At 34.8% G+C, this 7,509-nt stretch overlaps 1 protein-coding gene across 4 annotated transcripts in view; it reads left to right on the forward strand.

Annotated features, from left to right (window-relative positions):
• LOC129795591 (phospholipase B1, membrane-associated-like) overlaps positions 1–7,509 on the forward strand; it is a 47,003-nt gene that overhangs the window by 21,954 nt on the left and 17,540 nt on the right. The gene's annotated exons all lie outside the window — the stretch shown is intronic.

Raw genomic sequence — 7,509 nt, forward strand, 5'->3', positions numbered from 1 at the left:
CTTCCTCTGAGCAACCGGATATTCACTTTCACTGTAGCATCCTTTGGCCTCTTTGCCTTTCTTCATGTTGGCATCCGCACAAGCCATGTGATATTTCACTGCACAGGCTACTCTTGCAAAAAGGGGGTTGAAGAGAGAAGTTGGGTGGAAATTTGAGGAAAGTTCCTTGAGGGTGTAGTGCGTGTGGGGCAATAGAAAATTATTTAGCATAAATATCCCTTTGGGGTGCAATTTAGACAAGGATTTAGGGAACACTTTCATCCCTCTTGTGCTCATTTAGAGTCACACACATTCACAGCAACACCCTGTAGGGGTGGCTTGCCCCCCGAGGGGTGGTTCGCGATGATTTCATTAATTTGTTTTTTGGCCATTCAACCCCCTGGTATGTTGTGGGGGAGGGTTGGGGTAAATGAAGAAGAGTGAATGATGAATTATGTGTTTTGTAATAATCCAATTTGGCTTTTAAAGCTGCTTCATGGAAAGAAAGACGCGCTACTGGCACCCTTCAATGTGGGCTGCAATCATCCCCCTTATTGCGGGATATGGTTTTAAGAGCAACCCCTCCGCACACAGCTTTTCCAACGCCGGATATGAAAGTACTAATGACTTCAATTCTAATCATTTACAATTTAAATTCAAAAGGAGAGAGTCATGCGATGAGCAGCCGCCTGTGCAGAAGAATCTTCACTTTATCCATCTTCCGCGGCACGAAGGATATTGTAGAGGGAACGGGGAACGGTTGAGAACTTCAAGATGCAATCAAGAGCAGCAAGAGAACGCGCGCGGTAGCATGGAGTGGGTATATTCTTGTAATATTTTCCTCCTTATAATGTGCAAGGGGCAAAAGTTGACGATGGGAGGCATAAATTAGAGAGATGCTGGAGATTGCAAGCAACGCATTATGTCTAACAATGATGAAATTAAATTAAATTGCAGAATAAATTAATTTTTATTGTGTCGCTCTCAAGTGCTGCGACCTTTTTTCCCCCATTCCACCCACAATGAGCTCTCGTAAATAATTCTCGCTACATTTTCCTGTTGTTGCTGGAAAATGTTTTGCTGGACAACATTATATTGCTACTCATGGAGCATTTTTACGGTTACCCAACTTAAATTAGGAGGTTATTTTCGAAAAAGGCCTTTACACTATTTTAGCCTAGGGTCTGTTGAAACCTTATAAAACTCGTAAAAGAATTAGCATAAAATACAATTTAAATTAATAAATCTCTAAATGGAATACTTTTAAAGAATTCTTCTTTTTTTTTTCAATTTTTTGCACCAAATAAAATTTCCAAAGAAGAAAACCTCCATCATTCGCGAGTTTTTGTGCATGACAAAAAAAAAATGTTTGCAGCATTTTCCCCGTGAAAAGCATAATAACACTCTCATGCTGAGGGGTTGGTTTGTAAATGCACGTGGAATAGCAAAAGTGAAGAGGATGCGAAGCTATGTAGAGAAAAGATGTTGCGAAGAGGGCCATAAATCAAGTGCATAGAAGAATGACGTGAGGTTGACATACGGTGTAGAGTATCCATTTATGAAATTGATATTCACACACAGAGGAAACCACGAAGGGAAAATTTATTCGTACCCCTCAACCACCCCCAAAAATACAAGGAAGGATTTTGTACAGTGAAAACGCCGGTACGGGAATATTTTACCATTTGCAAATGAAGCACGATGGCATTAATTAAATACCATTGGTCGGGGGCGGAGGGGTATCTATATACCTACATATTGCAACCCGCACGTTTAACACACAAAAAACCCCGAGATTGGATGGATATCCGGAAGTGCATCTGCTCGTGATGCCATTCATCATGAGGGGGTGGCCAATTTGTACAAGATTTTCGTGGAGATGCGAAATCAGAGGTTGATATGTCTTCAGTGAGGGCTGTGCGGAAGAGGTGAGGGTGGAGGGGGGTGCATGGATAAATTTCCCATTTGCATGCAAGAGACACTCAGTGGGAGCCCCCATTTATAGAATTACTCAGTTTTATGTTAATTTCGTGTCATTAGCGATTGCATTTGCATGAACATCCCTTAATTAAAAGTCTCTCCTCATTGCACCAAAACCACCCCCTTAGTTTTTCCGTGAAATGAAAGAAAGCACCGAATTGCATTTTATGTAGCTTTCCTCTGCTTGTATTTCGATGAGTTTTTCTTTTTCATTTTTCCTTCACTCTCTTGAACTTCTTTTACATTGATTTGTTGCATCTTTAACGAATATTTTTTTTAGGAAAAATATTAATTTTTGAATTGAGACAATTTTTTGAGATAAAAGGAGTTTATTCACTTTTTAATGCGAAGCTTCTTATCTTAGGAAACAATACAGACTTCTCATTTTCCTCTGGAATCATGTAGAAAAATTCAATAAGTATGTATTTGCTCAAAAATTCAATCAAAGACGTCACAATTGTGTTGTGTCTAGTTTCATAAGAACTTTAACAATCTTTCTTAAAAAACAAAATAAAGAAAAAGGCATTGTTTAAAAATTAGTCTTGTTTTCAGCGACATCTTGTGAGAGAATCATTGTTATCTCTTATCTGTTTTTAAGATTTTTATAACTTTACTACATTTTTAAGGCAGCATTTTGCATGATTGAAGATTGCTACGACAAAAATAGATGGCGAAATTCACTAATAAGTCGAGTTTAAAATTTTAAATCTGTCTTAAAATTTTAAGTCATTTTCAGTCGGTCCTAAAACTTTAATTCATGTTTTTAAATCGGACCTTAAATTTTTATTTTTCAATTAATTACGATAATTTTGATGAAATATCTCAGGATGATATTCCATCAGTTTGTTGCAGGAAAACTCATGAAAATTGTCGCATTGTACTGAATAGTCGTGCCCAAAGAATAAATTAAAGCTAATCAAAAGAAGAATATTCTGACTAAAAATCTAATTTTATGATCAAAAGATTAGACCCTTTTCTTTTATTTGCTGAATGCAACGCTTAAATTGCCAACAGTTGATGCCTAAACTTCTCAAATGCATTTACTACAAAAATTCAAGCACAACGACACACTTTATACTTAATATTTGCACTTATTGCTCTTTTGCAATTTTCCAAGAAGCTCTTTTGGGGAATTTTACATTAATTTTCACATGGCCATTCTGAAAGTTTACCAACTGAACCTCATGAAAATTTCCCAAGAAGAAATTTCAGATTGGCCACAAAACGAAATTACTTCTCTTATGTTGTCTCACAGTGAGGTTTTTCTTTTTTTTTTGGAAAATACCGCCTCCCCCCTAGAGCCATGCAATTTGTTGTGACACTTTTCCGGGGTGAAAAGGAAAAGTTGAAATGGGAGTGCTTGACATCGATTATTAGATTTTATATTGAGAGAGTAACTTACGCAATTTCATTATAATTAAATCTCTGGGTGATGTTTCGGTGAGCACATTGCGGGGTACATCACTTGCTTACTAATGAGCCCCACACATTGAGCACACCACGAGCAAAAACAAGTGTCTGGTATCCCCAATAAAATTGCAAATAAATTAATTGGTCAGTTTATTTTGTGGCATTTGGCGTTGTGCACAGGTAAAGTAATAAAGTTCCCAATTTGATACCTATACCCACCTCTTCTTCTTTCTCCCAACCACACTGGCACGTTGCATGAAGATTTTTTGCGTGCAATTTGTTGTTACTGGTGAAGTGCAAAGTTGTATTGCAAAAGGGTTCAAGTACACCTTATCTGCAAATTAATTTTCTTAGATGGGCAGCAGTGGGAGAAGTAATAATGTACTGTACACCGTAAAGTGGTTTTTCCCATGCTTTAGCATTAAACTTGGCTGCAAGATTGTCCATTGCGCAATCCCATTGGATTCTTGCTCACCTTTTGAGGTATATACTTTTGCACACTTTAAGCCTAGTTGCAGTAGAAGTCATTAAACCTGTGTAGCTGTGCACAGCTAAACTATTCCACATAGCAATCCATTCGGCCCAAAGGTAAGCAGAACGTCCCAAAAAAAGCACAAGTGAAGAGGAATCAAATAAAAAATCGTGATTGTGCTAGAGTATCGGCAATTAATCAAATTTATTTGGCAGTTAATTTGAATAATTTGATTTAAAGCACGCACGCTGATTGTGGCTTTTGCCATTTTAACCCATTCATCTGTGTTTTCCGGTGGTGCTTTTTTTCCATTCGATGCCCCACACTGTGAGTGATTTTATTTTATCGTGTGTGCGGTGAATGTTTAATGATGAGGACTGTGTCACAATTCAATTGTAATGGATATTCAATGGGGATTTTCTGCAATATTTAACACCAAATTAGTGTGCAGCTAAATCAATTTGATATCTGCAATTTAGTCCAATGTGTACAGGAATGCTGATTGTTTTATCAAAGGGGCGAACAACTAATGGAATATTATGCTAATCACGTTGTTAAATCGATCTTGTTTGTTTTTCTTAAATTCTAAGAATAAAAAGAGTTGATCTTGAGCGGAGAAGAAAATCTCAAGCTTGAATATTAAGTGTTATGTCTGCATTGTAAAAAATTAGAAACGAAATGTCAAAAACAAATGTCAAACGTTAGAAAAAATATCAAACGAAAGAATAAACTTTTTTCTGTTTATAAATAACGTCAAGTGTTGGAGAAGAATAAATTTCAAACGTACCATTGTCAAAAGTTTGAAACGAAACGACAAACATTTGAAATTTGAAATGTTAGAGAAGAAACGTCATTTTTGACAAATGTCAAATGTTAGAAAAAATATCAAACGATAGAATAAACTTTTTTTTTGTTTATAAATAACCTTAAATGTTGGAGAACAATAAATTTCAAACGTGTCAATATCAAAAGTTTGAAACGAAACAAAAAACATTTAAAATGTGAAATGTTAGAGAAGAAACGTCAATTTTTACAAATGTCAAAAGTTAGAAAGAAAACATCAAGCACTGTAATTAACAGTTTACTTATTTTTGGTTTATTATTCACATTTTTTATGCATTTCGTGGTCCTACTTTGGAAGCTTTTCCTTTTTCTTTTTCTTTTCTTCCTATTCGTCAGTTGTAAGATTTTTGGTACAGTGGAACCCCAGTACAACGACCACTCGGATGTACTCTTCACACTCATTATTTTCAATGCGCGAGAGTAGTATAACCAAGTGGTCGTTGTACTGAGGTCCCACTGTATTCTGGAGAAAATCTTACAAGATTTTGACATTTTATTTGTGTCTTTAATCGTGTTTTTGGAGGAAAATTAGTTTTTCAGTGCTCTTAAAAGATCTTTCTGATTGTTTTCTAGAACAACATTTTTTTTCTTTTATAGAACGACAAAAGAACGATTTAAAAACATCAGCTGTCAAAATCTTACAAATTTTTAGTTTTTTTTATAGAAAAAAAAGAAAAGATTTTTATCAGAATCGACTGCATTTGTTATCATTAATTCCCAACTTTGCCATTTTCTTTCTTACACCTACATTCATATTATTTTCACCTGAGGAAAATCATTGAAAAATGTCGGGAGCTTTTGATCTCTGAACACTCAAATTATGTATAATTTTAATAAAATATAAATAAAGTAAAATGAACAATGCAAAAATGCCCAAAGTGCAATTTAATGCGAAAGAGATCGCGCATAAGGAGAATTGTAAGACAAATATTCGAGTATAATTGCAGTTTTTTTCGGGGCGTACAATGAAAGACGTTGAGGTGCAGGAATTACCTGAAATTCCACTGAAATTGGCAAGAAAGTATATATACATAAATATTAACGTTTTGGCTGTAAAATCAAAATTGAACCTCGCTCGGAAGTGAGAGTTTTGCAGATGGCCGGCATTTTTTCTTTTGGGAAAGTTACCACAAGACGGAGAAAAACGTATTTATTAATAAAGTATTCGTCAGACAATTTAAAGTGATTTTGGCGACTCGAGCTGATGGTGGTGGATGGAAAAAATGTGCAATAATTAATTTTCTTTCCTCACACGCGATGTTTGTGTGAGGAAATCTTCAATTTTGACCAATTCATCAATCTAACACTCGTGTGTGAGGCAATCAACCGAAATGCGAGAGAAATGTGAGACAAAAGCCCCGTCCAAAGATGAGGTTTCTCGCTCATTTATTGTAATGATCCCACCATTACATAATGTCCACCAAGTACAATATAAAACCATCGCGCTGGCCAGGAGAATGTACAAAAAGCAAATGAAAATCAATTTTTGGGCCATCCACATCTCCACCCATGAGATTTCTTCTTGACGACGAAGCGTGGGGATGGAAAGTTGTACTCTGAAAAAAATAGTTTGTAGCGAGGTTTGTCAAAGTTTGCTAAAGGATATTAATTTGGAGGTAAATATGGAATTTAACAAACATATTTGTTATTTGGAGATTATTGGTTGTAAAATGTTTGTAAATTCAGGAAAAAATACAAATAAGTACAAACTTTAAAAAACGTTTTACAAATTTTTGCAAACAAATTTTAATAAATTTGGAAGAACAAACTTTCTACAAACTTTACAAACATGTTCGTATGCTAGTTTGTTTATAAAATCAAACATTAACAAACATTTTTGATAAAGTTTGTTAAAAGGCTTGTTGTTTTGGTGTGCTAACAAACATAAACAAACAATTTTGATAAATTTTGTTTAAAGGTTTGTTACATTTACACCAAAAACGTCATTTTCAATTGTGCAGAAAAAATAGAAAATGAAAAAGTGATTTTTTGCATTTCATCCAATTTGAATGCGCATTTTGTGCGATTTCATGGAGGATCCGCAACTGTATACCCTGTACCATTGAATGGTAAGATATTTAAAGATAACCTCAATCGTGTAATAGAATAATCCTCGAATTAAACATCCTTTTTATTTATAGATAATGGAATCACAATGGAGCTTCTGGAGGAACTCCTGGAGAACGACATCAGTTTGACTTTCATCATCGCAACTATTATGGTGAAATTTTACCGCGAATGGAGGAAACAGCAGCTCGCCCGTAAAGCTTCGGAAGGCCCACCCACAGAACCCAAAACTATTGTAGGCTCTTATTGAAAAGTGAATAAAATATTGATAATTTTTATATAAAATGATGTCTCTTATTTTAAAAGTTACAAAAAATAATAAACAAGCTTGCAAAGGTTTGCTAAGGTTTGTACGGAGGGCTATGCGAATTTTTATACAAATTTTTACAAACAATTACAAGCTTCTACAAACGTGGGTATTATTTTTTGAAATTACAAACATGGAGATTAAAAAGTAATCTCCTTTGACAAAAAAGGGCTTTGACTCCTTTTCACTTCCATGTTTGTTAAAAAATGTATGGGAGTTACAAACTTTGACAAATTCAAATACAAACTATTTTTTTCAGAGTAATGTGCAAAAGAATAAAATATTTTCGAAATTGCATATTGAGATGAAAAAATTTAAATAACAAATAACAAAATAATTAAAGAGACAAGTTAATGTGGATAAATGGATGGACAGAGGTGATAGTACAATCAATTTCATTTTCCATATTCATTAAGCCATCGATGTGTGGGGGGTCTTCACTTTCCCTTCT

Source organism: Lutzomyia longipalpis, chromosome 4 (genome assembly GCF_024334085.1).
Source record: "Lutzomyia longipalpis isolate SR_M1_2022 chromosome 4, ASM2433408v1".
In the NCBI taxonomy this organism is placed as follows: Eukaryota; Metazoa; Arthropoda; class Insecta; order Diptera; family Psychodidae; genus Lutzomyia; species Lutzomyia longipalpis.